Here is a 13,757-nt window from a genome sequence, read left to right on the forward strand (position 1 = left end):
GCCTCCCCGGCGGGGAATCGAACCCCGGTCTCCCGCGTGACAGGCGGGGATACTAACCACTATACTACCGAGGAAGACGCAGCTAGCGTCTCGAATGCACAATTATGTTACTCAAATAGCTGATACATCTCAAACCTAGCCTCCTGTTGCTGTCAGAGACAGCTGCTAAGAAATAAAAGTATGCCCCAGGTGAGGCTCGAACTCACAACCCCGGCATTGCTCACGTCTACTGCCTTATAAGTACCGTGCGCTAACCAATTGCGCCACTGGGGCTACGACACAGTGTTCTCAGTTAGCGGTATTCACTTTGCTGCAAACCAGTGGTGGCCACAGAAACATACGATCGCCACCTGATGCCATACTGCGACTTTGGCACCTGACTACCAATGCTTCGTGCTATTCTTGTTTCATATGCTACGCTTACATGCACATCAACCGGCTCTGGTCGTCGAGAAAACGCGGGAAAACGCGCGCCTTGCCTTCTGCTACCTGTCGAACAGCGAGAGCAGATGCGTGGCAAGCTCTAAGCTCTGCAGGCGCACTGCGGCCACGCAGCTGGACGAGAGGTACCTTCCTTGGGAGCTTGCTCAGCCATGGAGAACACGTTTCTTCGCCAATTGCACTTGCCTCGTAGAAAGAAATGCTGCCACTGGCCCTGTGGCGCAACGGATAACGCGTCTGACTACGGATCAGAAGATTCCAGGTTCGAATCCTGGCAGGGTCGGCATTTTGTTGGTTGCCGACGCGTAGCTGGGCAGTGGATTTCGTATGTCGACGCATCGTGGAGTGCTTTGTTACTCCTGTGCATCTCGCAGCTGCATGTCGAGTCAATCGTGGTAAATATCGCAGCCTGCAAGCGTCAGCGTAGCGTCAGTCGAGCAAAGTCGAGACAAGTCAAGCTGAGAGCTGTGGGAGATGATACGCAATTAAGTACAGGCGTGTGAAAGCGACGCAGACAACGCTTTCCAAGTGTCCCACGTCACGTGGCGAAGAGCCAGCGCAACCCCAGCCAGCAGAGTGGCGCAGTGGAAGCGTGCTGGGCCCATAACCCAGAGGTCCGTGGATCGAAACCACGCTCTGCTAAAATTATTTCTTTTGCAGACTGTGTCGAGCTCGATTATTACGCCCACAGCGTCGGCTGGGGTGCCTTGATTCAGCGTTAACAGCAAACCCAGTAATTCTGAAGTGTGAAGAATGCGAGAACCACTTCCTAAGATGTAGCATTTTTTAAGATTTTGCACCAACTACACTCCTTGATCGCAAAGTTAATGCTCTTACGACCCACATACGCGCAACACTCGAACAGGTTTGTGAGATAAAAATCGCATCTCCCCGGCGGGGAATCGAACCCCGGTCTCCCGCGTGACCGGCGGCGATACTAACCACTATACTACCGAGGATGCGATGTAAACAGGTGCCTGTGTGCGAGAGATATGGTGCAAGTAGCCGCAAACGTCCTACACTAAGTTCGGAGAGTGAAAAAGCAGCAATTAAAAATCGGATGTGCCTCCCCGGCGGGGAATCGAACCCCGGTCTCCCGCGTGACAGGCGGGGATACTAACCACTATACTACCGAGGAAGACGCAGCTAGCGTCTCGAATGCACAATTATGTTACTCAAATAGCTGATACATCTCAAACCTAGCCTCCTGTTGCTGTCAGAGACAGCTGCTAAGAAATAAAAGTATGCCCCAGGTGAGGCTCGAACTCACAACCCCGGCATTGCTCACGTCTACTGCCTTATAAGTACCGTGCGCTAACCAATTGCGCCACTGGGGCTACGACACAGTGTTCTCAGTTAGCGGTATTCACTTTGCTGCAAACCAGTGGTGGCCACAGAAACATACGATCGCCACCTGATGCCATACTGCGACTTTGGCACCTGACTACCAATGCTTCGTGCTATTCTTGTTTCATATGCTACGCTTACATGCACATCAACCGGCTCTGGTCGTCGAGAAAACGCGGGAAAACGCGCGCCTTGCCTTCTGCTACCTGTCGAACAGCGAGAGCAGATGCGTGGCAAGCTCTAAGCTCTGCAGGCGCACTGCGGCCACGCAGCTGGACGAGAGGTACCTTCCTTGGGAGCTTGCTCAGCCATGGAGAACACGTTTCTTCGCCAATTGCACTTGCCTCGTAGAAAGAAATGCTGCCACTGGCCCTGTGGCGCAACGGATAACGCGTCTGACTACGGATCAGAAGATTCCAGGTTCGAATCCTGGCAGGGTCGGCATTTTGTTGGTTGCCGACGCGTAGCTGGGCAGTGGATTTCGTATGTCGACGCATCGTGGAGTGCTTTGTTACTCCTGTGCATCTCGCAGCTGCATGTCGAGTCAATCGTGGTAAATATCGCAGCCTGCAAGCGTCAGCGTAGCGTCAGTCGAGCAAAGTCGAGACAAGTCAAGCTGAGAGCTGTGGGAGATGATACGCAATTAAGTACAGGCGTGTGAAAGCGACGCAGACAACGCTTTCCAAGTGTCCCACGTCACGTGGCGAAGAGCCAGCGCAACCCCAGCCAGCAGAGTGGCGCAGTGGAAGCGTGCTGGGCCCATAACCCAGAGGTCCGTGGATCGAAACCACGCTCTGCTAAAATTATTTCTTTTGCAGACTGTGTCGAGCTCGATTATTACGCCCACAGCGTCGGCTGGGGTGCCTTGATTCAGCGTTAACAGCAAACCCAGTAATTCTGAAGTGTGAAGAATGCGAGAACCACTTCCTAAGATGTAGCATTTTTTAAGATTTTGCACCAACTACACTCCTTGATCGCAAAGTTAATGCTCTTACGACCCCCATACGCGCAACACTCGAACAGGTTTGTGAGATAAAAATCGCATCTCCCCGGCGGGGAATCGAACCCCGGTCTCCCGCGTGACCGGCGGCGATACTAACCACTATACTACCGAGGATGCGATGTAAACAGGTGCCTGTGTGCGAGAGATATGGTGCAAGTAGCCGCAAACGTCCTACACTAAGTTCGGAGAGTGAAAAAGCAGCAATTAAAAATCGGATGTGCCTCCCCGGCGGGGAATCGAACCCCGGTCTCCCGCGTGACAGGCGGGGATACTAACCACTATACTACCGAGGAAGACGCAGCTAGCGTCTCGAATGCACAATTATGTTACTCAAATAGCTGATACATCTCAAACCTAGCCTCCTGTTGCTGTCAGAGACAGCTGCTAAGAAATAAAAGTATGCCCCAGGTGAGGCTCGAACTCACAACCCCGGCATTGCTCACGGCTACTGCCTTATAAGTACCGTGCGCTAACCAATTGCGCCACTGGGGCTACGACACAGTGTTCTCAGTTAGCGGTATTCACTTTGCTGCAAACCAGTGGTGGCCACAGAAACATACGATCGCCACCTGATGCCATACTGCGACTTTGGCACCTGACTACCAATGCTTCGTGCTATTCTTGTTTCATATGCTACGCTTACATGCACATCAACCGGCTCTGGTCGTCGAGAAAACGCGGGAAAACGCGCGCCTTGCCTTCTGCTACCTGTCGAACAGCGAGAGCAGATGCGTGGCAAGCTCTAAGCTCTGCAGGCGCACTGCGGCCACGCAGCTGGACGAGAGGTACCTTCCTTGGGAGCTTGCTCAGCCATGGAGAACACGTTTCTTCGCCAATTGCACTTGCCTCGTAGAAAGAAATGCTGCCACTGGCCCTGTGGCGCAACGGATAACGCGTCTGACTACGGATCAGAAGATTCCAGGTTCGAATCCTGGCAGGGTCGGCATTTTGTTGGTTGCCGACGCGTAGCTGGGCAGTGGATTTCGTATGTCGACGCATCGTGGAGTGCTTTGTTACTCCTGTGCATCTCGCAGCTGCATGTCGAGTCAATCGTGGTAAATATCGCAGCCTGCAAGCGTCAGCGTAGCGTCAGTCGAGCAAAGTCGAGACAAGTCAAGCTGAGAGCTGTGGGAGATGATACGCAATTAAGTACAGGCGTGTGAAAGCGACGCAGACAACGCTTTCCAAGTGTCCCACGTCACGTGGCGAAGAGCCAGCGCAACCCCAGCCAGCAGAGTGGCGCAGTGGAAGCGTGCTGGGCCCATAACCCAGAGGTCCGTGGATCGAAACCACGCTCTGCTAAAATTATTTCTTTTGCAGACTGTGTCGAGCTCGATTATTACGCCCACAGCGTCGGCTGGGGTGCCTTGATTCAGCGTTAACAGCAAACCCAGTAATTCTGAAGTGTGAAGAATGCGAGAACCACTTCCTAAGATGTAGCATTTTTTAAGATTTTGCACCAACTACACTCCTTGATCGCAAAGTTAATGCTCTTACGACCCCCATACGCGCAACACTCGAACAGGTTTGTGAGATAAAAATCGCATCTCCCCGGCGGGGAATCGAACCCCGGTCTCCCGCGTGACCGGCGGCGATACTAACCACTATACTACCGAGGATGCGATGTAAACAGGTGCCTGTGTGCGAGAGATATGGTGCAAGTAGCCGCAAACGTCCTACACTAAGTTCGGAGAGTGAAAAAGCAGCAATTAAAAATCGGATGTGCCTCCCCGGCGGGGAATCGAACCCCGGTCTCCCGCGTGACAGGCGGGGATACTAACCACTATACTACCGAGGAAGACGCAGCTAGCGTCTCGAATGCACAATTATGTTACTCAAATAGCTGATACATCTCAAACCTAGCCTCCTGTTGCTGTCAGAGACAGCTGCTAAGAAATAAAAGTATGCCCCAGGTGAGGCTCGAACTCACAACCCCGGCATTGCTCACGGCTACTGCCTTATAAGTACCGTGCGCTAACCAATTGCGCCACTGGGGCTACGACACAGTGTTCTCAGTTAGCGGTATTCACTTTGCTGCAAACCAGTGGTGGCCACAGAAACATACGATCGCCACCTGATGCCATACTGCGACTTTGGCACCTGACTACCAATGCTTCGTGCTATTCTTGTTTCATATGCTACGCTTACATGCACATCAACCGGCTCTGGTCGTCGAGAAAACGCGGGAAAACGCGCGCCTTGCCTTCTGCTACCTGTCGAACAGCGAGAGCAGATGCGTGGCAAGCTCTAAGCTCTGCAGGCGCACTGCGGCCACGCAGCTGGACGAGAGGTACCTTCCTTGGGAGCTTGCTCAGCCATGGAGAACACGTTTCTTCGCCAATTGCACTTGCCTCGTAGAAAGAAATGCTGCCACTGGCCCTGTGGCGCAACGGATAACGCGTCTGACTACGGATCAGAAGATTCCAGGTTCGAATCCTGGCAGGGTCGGCATTTTGTTGGTTGCCGACGCGTAGCTGGGCAGTGGATTTCGTATGTCGACGCATCGTGGAGTGCTTTGTTACTCCTGTGCATCTCGCAGCTGCATGTCGAGTCAATCGTGGTAAATATCGCAGCCTGCAAGCGTCAGCGTAGCGTCAGTCGAGCAAAGTCGAGACAAGTCAAGCTGAGAGCTGTGGGAGATGATACGCAATTAAGTACAGGCGTGTGAAAGCGACGCAGACAACGCTTTCCAAGTGTCCCACGTCACGTGGCGAAGAGCCAGCGCAACCCCAGCCAGCAGAGTGGCGCAGTGGAAGCGTGCTGGGCCCATAACCCAGAGGTCCGTGGATCGAAACCACGCTCTGCTAAAATTATTTCTTTTGCAGACTGTGTCGAGCTCGATTATTACGCCCACAGCGTCGGCTGGGGTGCCTTGATTCAGCGTTAACAGCAAACCCAGTAATTCTGAAGTGTGAAGAATGCGAGAACCACTTCCTAAGATGTAGCATTTTTTAAGATTTTGCACCAACTACACTCCTTGATCGCAAAGTTAATGCTCTTACGACCCCCATACGCGCAACACTCGAACAGGTTTGTGAGATAAAAATCGCATCTCCCCGGCGGGGAATCGAACCCCGGTCTCCCGCGTGACCGGCGGCGATACTAACCACTATACTACCGAGGATGCGATGTAAACAGGTGCCTGTGTGCGAGAGATATGGTGCAAGTAGCCGCAAACGTCCTACACTAAGTTCGGAGAGTGAAAAAGCAGCAATTAAAAATCGGATGTGCCTCCCCGGCGGGGAATCGAACCCCGGTCTCCCGCGTGACAGGCGGGGATACTAACCACTATACTACCGAGGAAGACGCAGCTAGCGTCTCGAATGCACAATTATGTTACTCAAATAGCTGATACATCTCAAACCTAGCCTCCTGTTGCTGTCAGAGACAGCTGCTAAGAAATAAAAGTATGCCCCAGGTGAGGCTCGAACTCACAACCCCGGCATTGCTCACGGCTACTGCCTTATAAGTACCGTGCGCTAACCAATTGCGCCACTGGGGCTACGACACAGTGTTCTCAGTTAGCGGTATTCACTTTGCTGCAAACCAGTGGTGGCCACAGAAACATACGATCGCCACCTGATGCCATACTGCGACTTTGGCACCTGACTACCAATGCTTCGTGCTATTCTTGTTTCATATGCTACGCTTACATGCACATCAACCGGCTCTGGTCGTCGAGAAAACGCGGGAAAACGCGCGCCTTGCCTTCTGCTACCTGTCGAACAGCGAGAGCAGATGCGTGGCAAGCTCTAAGCTCTGCAGGCGCACTGCGGCCACGCAGCTGGACGAGAGGTACCTTCCTTGGGAGCTTGCTCAGCCATGGAGAACACGTTTCTTCGCCAATTGCACTTGCCTCGTAGAAAGAAATGCTGCCACTGGCCCTGTGGCGCAACGGATAACGCGTCTGACTACGGATCAGAAGATTCCAGGTTCGAATCCTGGCAGGGTCGGCATTTTGTTGGTTGCCGACGCGTAGCTGGGCAGTGGATTTCGTATGTCGACGCATCGTGGAGTGCTTTGTTACTCCTGTGCATCTCGCAGCTGCATGTCGAGTCAATCGTGGTAAATATCGCAGCCTGCAAGCGTCAGCGTAGCGTCAGTCGAGCAAAGTCGAGACAAGTCAAGCTGAGAGCTGTGGGAGATGATACGCAATTAAGTACAGGCGTGTGAAAGCGACGCAGACAACGCTTTCCAAGTGTCCCACGTCACGTGGCGAAGAGCCAGCGCAACCCCAGCCAGCAGAGTGGCGCAGTGGAAGCGTGCTGGGCCCATAACCCAGAGGTCCGTGGATCGAAACCACGCTCTGCTAAAATTATTTCTTTTGCAGACTGTGTCGAGCTCGATTATTACGCCCACAGCGTCGGCTGGGGTGCCTTGATTCAGCGTTAACAGCAAACCCAGTAATTCTGAAGTGTGAAGAATGCGAGAACCACTTCCTAAGATGTAGCATTTTTTAAGATTTTGCACCAACTACACTCCTTGATCGCAAAGTTAATGCTCTTACGACCCCCATACGCGCAACACTCGAACAGGTTTGTGAGATAAAAATCGCATCTCCCCGGCGGGGAATCGAACCCCGGTCTCCCGCGTGACCGGCGGCGATACTAACCACTATACTACCGAGGATGCGATGTAAACAGGTGCCTGTGTGCGAGAGATATGGTGCAAGTAGCCGCAAACGTCCTACACTAAGTTCGGAGAGTGAAAAAGCAGCAATTAAAAATCGGATGTGCCTCCCCGGCGGGGAATCGAACCCCGGTCTCCCGCGTGACAGGCGGGGATACTAACCACTATACTACCGAGGAAGACGCAGCTAGCGTCTCGAATGCACAATTATGTTACTCAAATAGCTGATACATCTCAAACCTAGCCTCCTGTTGCTGTCAGAGACAGCTGCTAAGAAATAAAAGTATGCCCCAGGTGAGGCTCGAACTCACAACCCCGGCATTGCTCACGGCTACTGCCTTATAAGTACCGTGCGCTAACCAATTGCGCCACTGGGGCTACGACACAGTGTTCTCAGTTAGCGGTATTCACTTTGCTGCAAACCAGTGGTGGCCACAGAAACATACGATCGCCACCTGATGCCATACTGCGACTTTGGCACCTGACTACCAATGCTTCGTGCTATTCTTGTTTCATATGCTACGCTTACATGCACATCAACCGGCTCTGGTCGTCGAGAAAACGCGGGGAAAACGCGCGCCTTGCCTTCTGCTACCTGTCGAACAGCGAGAGCAGATGCGTGGCAAGCTCTAAGCTCTGCAGGCGCACTGCGGCCACGCAGCTGGACGAGAGGTACCTTCCTTGGGAGCTTGCTCAGCCATGGAGAACACGTTTCTTCGCCAATTGCACTTGCCTCGTAGAAAGAAATGCTGCCACTGGCCCTGTGGCGCAACGGATAACGCGTCTGACTACGGATCAGAAGATTCCAGGTTCGAATCCTGGCAGGGTCGGCATTTTGTTGGTTGCCGACGCGTAGCTGGGCAGTGGATTTCGTATGTCGACGCATCGTGGAGTGCTTTGTTACTCCTGTGCATCTCGCAGCTGCATGTCGAGTCAATCGTGGTAAATATCGCAGCCTGCAAGCGTCAGCGTAGCGTCAGTCGAGCAAAGTCGAGACAAGTCAAGCTGAGAGCTGTGGGAGATGATACGCAATTAAGTACAGGCGTGTGAAAGCGACGCAGACAACGCTTTCCAAGTGTCCCACGTCACGTGGCGAAGAGCCAGCGCAACCCCAGCCAGCAGAGTGGCGCAGTGGAAGCGTGCTGGGCCCATAACCCAGAGGTCCGTGGATCGAAACCACGCTCTGCTAAAATTATTTCTTTTGCAGACTGTGTCGAGCTCGATTATTACGCCCACAGCGTCGGCTGGGGTGCCTTGATTCAGCGTTAACAGCAAACCCAGTAATTCTGAAGTGTGAAGAATGCGAGAACCACTTCCTAAGATGTAGCATTTTTTAAGATTTTGCACCAACTACACTCCTTGATCGCAAAGTTAATGCTCTTACGACCCCCATACGCGCAACACTCGAACAGGTTTGTGAGATAAAAATCGCATCTCCCCGGCGGGGAATCGAACCCCGGTCTCCCGCGTGACCGGCGGCGATACTAACCACTATACTACCGAGGATGCGATGTAAACAGGTGCCTGTGTGCGAGAGATATGGTGCAAGTAGCCGCAAACGTCCTACACTAAGTTCGGAGAGTGAAAAAGCAGCAATTAAAAATCGGATGTGCCTCCCCGGCGGGGAATCGAACCCCGGTCTCCCGCGTGACAGGCGGGGATACTAACCACTATACTACCGAGGAAGACGCAGCTAGCGTCTCGAATGCACAATTATGTTACTCAAATAGCTGATACATCTCAAACCTAGCCTCCTGTTGCTGTCAGAGACAGCTGCTAAGAAATAAAAGTATGCCCCAGGTGAGGCTCGAACTCACAACCCCGGCATTGCTCACGTCTACTGCCTTATAAGTACCGTGCGCTAACCAATTGCGCCACTGGGGCTACGACACAGTGTTCTCAGTTAGCGGTATTCACTTTGCTGCAAACCAGTGGTGGCCACAGAAACATACGATCGCCACCTGATGCCATACTGCGACTTTGGCACCTGACTACCAATGCTTCGTGCTATTCTTGTTTCATATGCTACGCTTACATGCACATCAACCGGCTCTGGTCGTCGAGAAAACGCGGGGAAAACGCGCGCCTTGCCTTCTGCTACCTGTCGAACAGCGAGAGCAGATGCGTGGCAAGCTCTAAGCTCTGCAGGCGCACTGCGGCCACGCAGCTGGACGAGAGGTACCTTCCTTGGGAGCTTGCTCAGCCATGGAGAACACGTTTCTTCGCCAATTGCACTTGCCTCGTAGAAAGAAATGCTGCCACTGGCCCTGTGGCGCAACGGATAACGCGTCTGACTACGGATCAGAAGATTCCAGGTTCGAATCCTGGCAGGGTCGGCATTTTGTTGGTTGCCGACGCGTAGCTGGGCAGTGGATTTCGTATGTCGACGCATCGTGGAGTGCTTTGTTACTCCTGTGCATCTCGCAGCTGCATGTCGAGTCAATCGTGGTAAATATCGCAGCCTGCAAGCGTCAGCGTAGCGTCAGTCGAGCAAAGTCGAGACAAGTCAAGCTGAGAGCTGTGGGAGATGATACGCAATTAAGTACAGGCGTGTGAAAGCGACGCAGACAACGCTTTCCAAGTGTCCCACGTCACGTGGCGAAGAGCCAGCGCAACCCCAGCCAGCAGAGTGGCGCAGTGGAAGCGTGCTGGGCCCATAACCCAGAGGTCCGTGGATCGAAACCACGCTCTGCTAAAATTATTTCTTTTGCAGACTGTGTCGAGCTCGATTATTACGCCCACAGCGTCGGCTGGGGTGCCTTGATTCAGCGTTAACAGCAAACCCAGTAATTCTGAAGTGTGAAGAATGCGAGAACCACTTCCTAAGATGTAGCATTTTTTAAGATTTTGCACCAACTACACTCCTTGATCGCAAAGTTAATGCTCTTACGACCCCCATACGCGCAACACTCGAACAGGTTTGTGAGATAAAAATCGCATCTCCCCGCGGGGAATCGAACCCCGGTCTCCCGCGTGACCGGCGGCGATACTAACCACTATACTACCGAGGATGCGATGTAAACAGGTGCCTGTGTGCGAGAGATATGGTGCAAGTAGCCGCAAACGTCCTACACTAAGTTCGGAGAGTGAAAAAGCAGCAATTAAAAATCGGATGTGCCTCCCCGGCGGGGAATCGAACCCCGGTCTCCCGCGTGACAGGCGGGGATACTAACCACTATACTACCGAGGAAGACGCAGCTAGCGTCTCGAATGCACAATTATGTTACTCAAATAGCTGATACATCTCAAACCTAGCCTCCTGTTGCTGTCAGAGACAGCTGCTAAGAAATAAAAGTATGCCCCAGGTGAGGCTCGAACTCACAACCCCGGCATTGCTCACGTCTACTGCCTTATAAGTACCGTGCGCTAACCAATTGCGCCACTGGGGCTACGACACAGTGTTCTCAGTTAGCGGTATTCACTTTGCTGCAAACCAGTGGTGGCCACAGAAACATACGATCGCCACCTGATGCCATACTGCGACTTTGGCACCTGACTACCAATGCTTCGTGCTATTCTTGTTTCATATGCTACGCTTACATGCACATCAACCGGCTCTGGTCGTCGAGAAAACGCGGGAAAACGCGCGCCTTGCCTTCTGCTACCTGTCGAACAGCGAGAGCAGATGCGTGGCAAGCTCTAAGCTCTGCAGGCGCACTGCGGCCACGCAGCTGGACGAGAGGTACCTTCCTTGGGAGCTTGCTCAGCCATGGAGAACACGTTTCTTCGCCAATTGCACTTGCCTCGTAGAAAGAAATGCTGCCACTGGCCCTGTGGCGCAACGGATAACGCGTCTGACTACGGATCAGAAGATTCCAGGTTCGAATCCTGGCAGGGTCGGCATTTTGTTGGTTGCCGACGCGTAGCTGGGCAGTGGATTTCGTATGTCGACGCATCGTGGAGTGCTTTGTTACTCCTGTGCATCTCGCAGCTGCATGTCGAGTCAATCGTGGTAAATATCGCAGCCTGCAAGCGTCAGCGTAGCGTCAGTCGAGCAAAGTCGAGACAAGTCAAGCTGAGAGCTGTGGGAGATGATACGCAATTAAGTACAGGCGTGTGAAAGCGACGCAGACAACGCTTTCCAAGTGTCCCACGTCACGTGGCGAAGAGCCAGCGCAACCCCAGCCAGCAGAGTGGCGCAGTGGAAGCGTGCTGGCCCATAACCCAGAGGTCCGTGGATCGAAACCACGCTCTGCTAAAATTATTTCTTTTGCAGACTGTGTCGAGCTCGATTATTACGCCCACAGCGTCGGCTGGGGTGCCTTGATTCAGCGTTAACAGCAAACCCAGTAATTCTGAAGTGTGAAGAATGCGAGAACCACTTCCTAAGATGTAGCATTTTTAAGATTTTGCACCAACTACACTCCTTGATCGCAAAGTTAATGCTCTTACGACCCCCATACGCGCAACACTCGAACAGGTTTGTGAGATAAAAATCGCATCTCCCCGGCGGGGAATCGAACCCCGGTCTCCCGCGTGACCGGCGGCGATACTAACCACTATACTACCGAGGATGCGATGTAAACAGGTGCCTGTGTGCGAGAGATATGGTGCAAGTAGCCGCAAACGTCCTACACTAAGTTCGGAGAGTGAAAAAGCAGCAATTAAAAATCGGATGTGCCTCCCCGGCGGGGAATCGAACCCCGGTCTCCCGCGTGACAGGCGGGGATACTAACCACTATACTACCGAGGAAGACGCAGCTAGCGTCTCGAATGCACAATTATGTTACTCAAATAGCTGATACATCTCAAACCTAGCCTCCTGTTGCTGTCAGAGACAGCTGCTAAGAAATAAAAGTATGCCCCAGGTGAGGCTCGAACTCACAACCCCGGCATTGCTCACGGCTACTGCCTTATAAGTACCGTGCGCTAACCAATTGCGCCACTGGGGCTACGACACAGTGTTCTCAGTTAGCGGTATTCACTTTGCTGCAAACCAGTGGTGGCCACAGAAACATACGATCGCCACCTGATGCCATACTGCGACTTTGGCACCTGACTACCAATGCTTCGTGCTATTCTTGTTTCATATGCTACGCTTACATGCACATCAACCGGCTCTGGTCGTCGAGAAAACGCGGGGAAAACGCGCGCCTTGCCTTCTGCTACCTGTCGAACAGCGAGAGCAGATGCGTGGCAAGCTCTAAGCTCTGCAGGCGCACTGCGGCCACGCAGCTGGACGAGAGGTACCTTCCTTGGGAGCTTGCTCAGCCATGGAGAACACGTTTCTTCGCCAATTGCACTTGCCTCGTAGAAAGAAATGCTGCCACTGGCCCTGTGGCGCAACGGATAACGCGTCTGACTACGGATCAGAAGATTCCAGGTTCGAATCCTGGCAGGGTCGGCATTTTGTTGGTTGCCGACGCGTAGCTGGGCAGTGGATTTCGTATGTCGACGCATCGTGGAGTGCTTTGTTACTCCTGTGCATCTCGCAGCTGCATGTCGAGTCAATCGTGGTAAATATCGCAGCCTCAGCCTGCAAGCGTCAGCGTAGCGTCAGTCGAGCAAAGTCGAGACAAGTCAAGCTGAGAGCTGTGGGAGATGATACGCAATTAAGTACAGGCGTGTGAAAGCGACGCAGACAACGCTTTCCAAGTGTCCCACGTCACGTGGCGAAGAGCCAGCGCAACCCCAGCCAGCAGAGTGGCGCAGTGGGAAGCGTGCTGGGCCCATAACCCAGAGGTCCGTGGATCGAAACCACGCTCTGCTAAAATTATTTCTTTTGCAGACTGTGTCGAGCTCGATTATTACGCCCACAGCGTCGGCTGGGGGTGCCTTGATTCAGCGTTAACAGCAAACCCAGTAATTCTGAAGTGTGAAGAATGCGAGAACCACTTCCTAAGATGTAGCATTTTTTAAGATTTTGCACCAACTACACTCCTTGATCGCAAAGTTAATGCTCTTACGACCCCCATACGCGCAACACTCGAACAGGTTTGTGAGATAAAAATCGCATCTCCCCGGCGGGGAATCGAACCCCGCTCTCCCGCGTGACCGGCGGCGATACTAACCACTATACTACCGAGGATGCGATGTAAACAGGTGCCTGTGTGCGAGAGATATGGTGCAAGTAGCCGCAAACGTCCTACACTAAGTTCGGAGAGTGAAAAAGCAGCAATTAAAAATCGGATGTGCCTCCCCGGCGGGGAATCGAACCCCGGTCTCCCGCGTGACAGGCGGGGATACTAACCACTATACTACCGAGGAAGACGCAGCTAGCGTCTCGAATGCACAATTATGTTACTCAAATAGCTGATACATCTCAAACCTAGCCTCCTGTTGCTGTCAGAGACAGCTGCTAAGAAATAAAAGTATGCCCCAGGTGAGGCTCGAACTC

General features: G+C 52.9%; 36 non-coding genes across 36 annotated transcripts; 17 read left to right on the forward strand and 19 right to left on the reverse strand.

Annotated features, from left to right (window-relative positions):
• Positions 1-2: 2 nt before the first annotated feature.
• On the reverse strand, positions 3-74 carry Trnad-guc (transfer RNA aspartic acid (anticodon GUC)). The gene has a single exon. It is a non-coding gene; the product is annotated as a tRNA-Asp (tRNA).
• Positions 75-181: 107 nt separating this feature from the next.
• Positions 182-273, reverse strand: Trnai-uau (transfer RNA isoleucine (anticodon UAU)). Its single transcript is given in 2 exon segments — positions 182-217; positions 236-273. It is a non-coding gene; the product is annotated as a tRNA-Ile (tRNA).
• A 378-nt stretch (positions 274-651) lies between these two features.
• Positions 652-724, forward strand: Trnar-acg (transfer RNA arginine (anticodon ACG)). Its single transcript has one exon. It is a non-coding gene; the product is annotated as a tRNA-Arg (tRNA).
• Positions 725-1,011: 287 nt separating this feature from the next.
• On the forward strand, positions 1,012-1,083 carry Trnam-cau (transfer RNA methionine (anticodon CAU)). Its single transcript has one exon. It is a non-coding gene; the product is annotated as a tRNA-Met (tRNA).
• A 424-nt stretch (positions 1,084-1,507) lies between these two features.
• On the reverse strand, positions 1,508-1,579 carry Trnad-guc (transfer RNA aspartic acid (anticodon GUC)). Its single transcript has one exon. It is a non-coding gene; the product is annotated as a tRNA-Asp (tRNA).
• A 107-nt stretch (positions 1,580-1,686) lies between these two features.
• On the reverse strand, positions 1,687-1,778 carry Trnai-uau (transfer RNA isoleucine (anticodon UAU)). Its single transcript is given in 2 exon segments — positions 1,687-1,722; positions 1,741-1,778. It is a non-coding gene; the product is annotated as a tRNA-Ile (tRNA).
• Positions 1,779-2,156: 378 nt separating this feature from the next.
• Trnar-acg (transfer RNA arginine (anticodon ACG)) lies at positions 2,157-2,229 on the forward strand. Its single transcript has one exon. It is a non-coding gene; the product is annotated as a tRNA-Arg (tRNA).
• Positions 2,230-2,516: 287 nt separating this feature from the next.
• Positions 2,517-2,588, forward strand: Trnam-cau (transfer RNA methionine (anticodon CAU)). The gene has a single exon. It is a non-coding gene; the product is annotated as a tRNA-Met (tRNA).
• A 424-nt stretch (positions 2,589-3,012) lies between these two features.
• On the reverse strand, positions 3,013-3,084 carry Trnad-guc (transfer RNA aspartic acid (anticodon GUC)). Its single transcript has one exon. It is a non-coding gene; the product is annotated as a tRNA-Asp (tRNA).
• A 107-nt stretch (positions 3,085-3,191) lies between these two features.
• Trnai-uau (transfer RNA isoleucine (anticodon UAU)) lies at positions 3,192-3,283 on the reverse strand. Its single transcript is given in 2 exon segments — positions 3,192-3,227; positions 3,246-3,283. It is a non-coding gene; the product is annotated as a tRNA-Ile (tRNA).
• A 378-nt stretch (positions 3,284-3,661) lies between these two features.
• On the forward strand, positions 3,662-3,734 carry Trnar-acg (transfer RNA arginine (anticodon ACG)). The gene has a single exon. It is a non-coding gene; the product is annotated as a tRNA-Arg (tRNA).
• A 287-nt stretch (positions 3,735-4,021) lies between these two features.
• Trnam-cau (transfer RNA methionine (anticodon CAU)) lies at positions 4,022-4,093 on the forward strand. Its single transcript has one exon. It is a non-coding gene; the product is annotated as a tRNA-Met (tRNA).
• A 424-nt stretch (positions 4,094-4,517) lies between these two features.
• Positions 4,518-4,589, reverse strand: Trnad-guc (transfer RNA aspartic acid (anticodon GUC)). Its single transcript has one exon. It is a non-coding gene; the product is annotated as a tRNA-Asp (tRNA).
• A 107-nt stretch (positions 4,590-4,696) lies between these two features.
• Trnai-uau (transfer RNA isoleucine (anticodon UAU)) lies at positions 4,697-4,788 on the reverse strand. Its single transcript is given in 2 exon segments — positions 4,697-4,732; positions 4,751-4,788. It is a non-coding gene; the product is annotated as a tRNA-Ile (tRNA).
• Positions 4,789-5,166: 378 nt separating this feature from the next.
• On the forward strand, positions 5,167-5,239 carry Trnar-acg (transfer RNA arginine (anticodon ACG)). Its single transcript has one exon. It is a non-coding gene; the product is annotated as a tRNA-Arg (tRNA).
• Positions 5,240-5,526: 287 nt separating this feature from the next.
• Positions 5,527-5,598, forward strand: Trnam-cau (transfer RNA methionine (anticodon CAU)). The gene has a single exon. It is a non-coding gene; the product is annotated as a tRNA-Met (tRNA).
• Positions 5,599-6,022: 424 nt separating this feature from the next.
• Positions 6,023-6,094, reverse strand: Trnad-guc (transfer RNA aspartic acid (anticodon GUC)). The gene has a single exon. It is a non-coding gene; the product is annotated as a tRNA-Asp (tRNA).
• Positions 6,095-6,201: 107 nt separating this feature from the next.
• Positions 6,202-6,293, reverse strand: Trnai-uau (transfer RNA isoleucine (anticodon UAU)). The gene is given in 2 exon segments: positions 6,202-6,237; positions 6,256-6,293. It is a non-coding gene; the product is annotated as a tRNA-Ile (tRNA).
• Positions 6,294-6,671: 378 nt separating this feature from the next.
• Trnar-acg (transfer RNA arginine (anticodon ACG)) lies at positions 6,672-6,744 on the forward strand. Its single transcript has one exon. It is a non-coding gene; the product is annotated as a tRNA-Arg (tRNA).
• Positions 6,745-7,031: 287 nt separating this feature from the next.
• Trnam-cau (transfer RNA methionine (anticodon CAU)) lies at positions 7,032-7,103 on the forward strand. Its single transcript has one exon. It is a non-coding gene; the product is annotated as a tRNA-Met (tRNA).
• A 424-nt stretch (positions 7,104-7,527) lies between these two features.
• On the reverse strand, positions 7,528-7,599 carry Trnad-guc (transfer RNA aspartic acid (anticodon GUC)). Its single transcript has one exon. It is a non-coding gene; the product is annotated as a tRNA-Asp (tRNA).
• A 107-nt stretch (positions 7,600-7,706) lies between these two features.
• Trnai-uau (transfer RNA isoleucine (anticodon UAU)) lies at positions 7,707-7,798 on the reverse strand. The gene is given in 2 exon segments: positions 7,707-7,742; positions 7,761-7,798. It is a non-coding gene; the product is annotated as a tRNA-Ile (tRNA).
• Positions 7,799-8,177: 379 nt separating this feature from the next.
• Positions 8,178-8,250, forward strand: Trnar-acg (transfer RNA arginine (anticodon ACG)). Its single transcript has one exon. It is a non-coding gene; the product is annotated as a tRNA-Arg (tRNA).
• Positions 8,251-8,537: 287 nt separating this feature from the next.
• On the forward strand, positions 8,538-8,609 carry Trnam-cau (transfer RNA methionine (anticodon CAU)). The gene has a single exon. It is a non-coding gene; the product is annotated as a tRNA-Met (tRNA).
• A 424-nt stretch (positions 8,610-9,033) lies between these two features.
• Trnad-guc (transfer RNA aspartic acid (anticodon GUC)) lies at positions 9,034-9,105 on the reverse strand. Its single transcript has one exon. It is a non-coding gene; the product is annotated as a tRNA-Asp (tRNA).
• Positions 9,106-9,212: 107 nt separating this feature from the next.
• Trnai-uau (transfer RNA isoleucine (anticodon UAU)) lies at positions 9,213-9,304 on the reverse strand. The gene is given in 2 exon segments: positions 9,213-9,248; positions 9,267-9,304. It is a non-coding gene; the product is annotated as a tRNA-Ile (tRNA).
• A 379-nt stretch (positions 9,305-9,683) lies between these two features.
• Positions 9,684-9,756, forward strand: Trnar-acg (transfer RNA arginine (anticodon ACG)). The gene has a single exon. It is a non-coding gene; the product is annotated as a tRNA-Arg (tRNA).
• Positions 9,757-10,043: 287 nt separating this feature from the next.
• Positions 10,044-10,115, forward strand: Trnam-cau (transfer RNA methionine (anticodon CAU)). The gene has a single exon. It is a non-coding gene; the product is annotated as a tRNA-Met (tRNA).
• A 423-nt stretch (positions 10,116-10,538) lies between these two features.
• Trnad-guc (transfer RNA aspartic acid (anticodon GUC)) lies at positions 10,539-10,610 on the reverse strand. Its single transcript has one exon. It is a non-coding gene; the product is annotated as a tRNA-Asp (tRNA).
• A 107-nt stretch (positions 10,611-10,717) lies between these two features.
• On the reverse strand, positions 10,718-10,809 carry Trnai-uau (transfer RNA isoleucine (anticodon UAU)). Its single transcript is given in 2 exon segments — positions 10,718-10,753; positions 10,772-10,809. It is a non-coding gene; the product is annotated as a tRNA-Ile (tRNA).
• Positions 10,810-11,187: 378 nt separating this feature from the next.
• On the forward strand, positions 11,188-11,260 carry Trnar-acg (transfer RNA arginine (anticodon ACG)). The gene has a single exon. It is a non-coding gene; the product is annotated as a tRNA-Arg (tRNA).
• A 781-nt stretch (positions 11,261-12,041) lies between these two features.
• On the reverse strand, positions 12,042-12,113 carry Trnad-guc (transfer RNA aspartic acid (anticodon GUC)). The gene has a single exon. It is a non-coding gene; the product is annotated as a tRNA-Asp (tRNA).
• A 107-nt stretch (positions 12,114-12,220) lies between these two features.
• On the reverse strand, positions 12,221-12,312 carry Trnai-uau (transfer RNA isoleucine (anticodon UAU)). The gene is given in 2 exon segments: positions 12,221-12,256; positions 12,275-12,312. It is a non-coding gene; the product is annotated as a tRNA-Ile (tRNA).
• Positions 12,313-12,691: 379 nt separating this feature from the next.
• Positions 12,692-12,764, forward strand: Trnar-acg (transfer RNA arginine (anticodon ACG)). The gene has a single exon. It is a non-coding gene; the product is annotated as a tRNA-Arg (tRNA).
• A 293-nt stretch (positions 12,765-13,057) lies between these two features.
• Positions 13,058-13,130, forward strand: Trnam-cau (transfer RNA methionine (anticodon CAU)). The gene has a single exon. It is a non-coding gene; the product is annotated as a tRNA-Met (tRNA).
• A 425-nt stretch (positions 13,131-13,555) lies between these two features.
• On the reverse strand, positions 13,556-13,627 carry Trnad-guc (transfer RNA aspartic acid (anticodon GUC)). Its single transcript has one exon. It is a non-coding gene; the product is annotated as a tRNA-Asp (tRNA).
• Between the last annotated feature and the right edge of the window lie 130 nt (positions 13,628-13,757).

This window comes from Schistocerca serialis, unplaced genomic scaffold, assembly GCF_023864345.2.
Source record: "Schistocerca serialis cubense isolate TAMUIC-IGC-003099 unplaced genomic scaffold, iqSchSeri2.2 HiC_scaffold_85, whole genome shotgun sequence".
NCBI lineage: Eukaryota > Metazoa > Arthropoda > Insecta > Orthoptera > Acrididae > Schistocerca > Schistocerca serialis.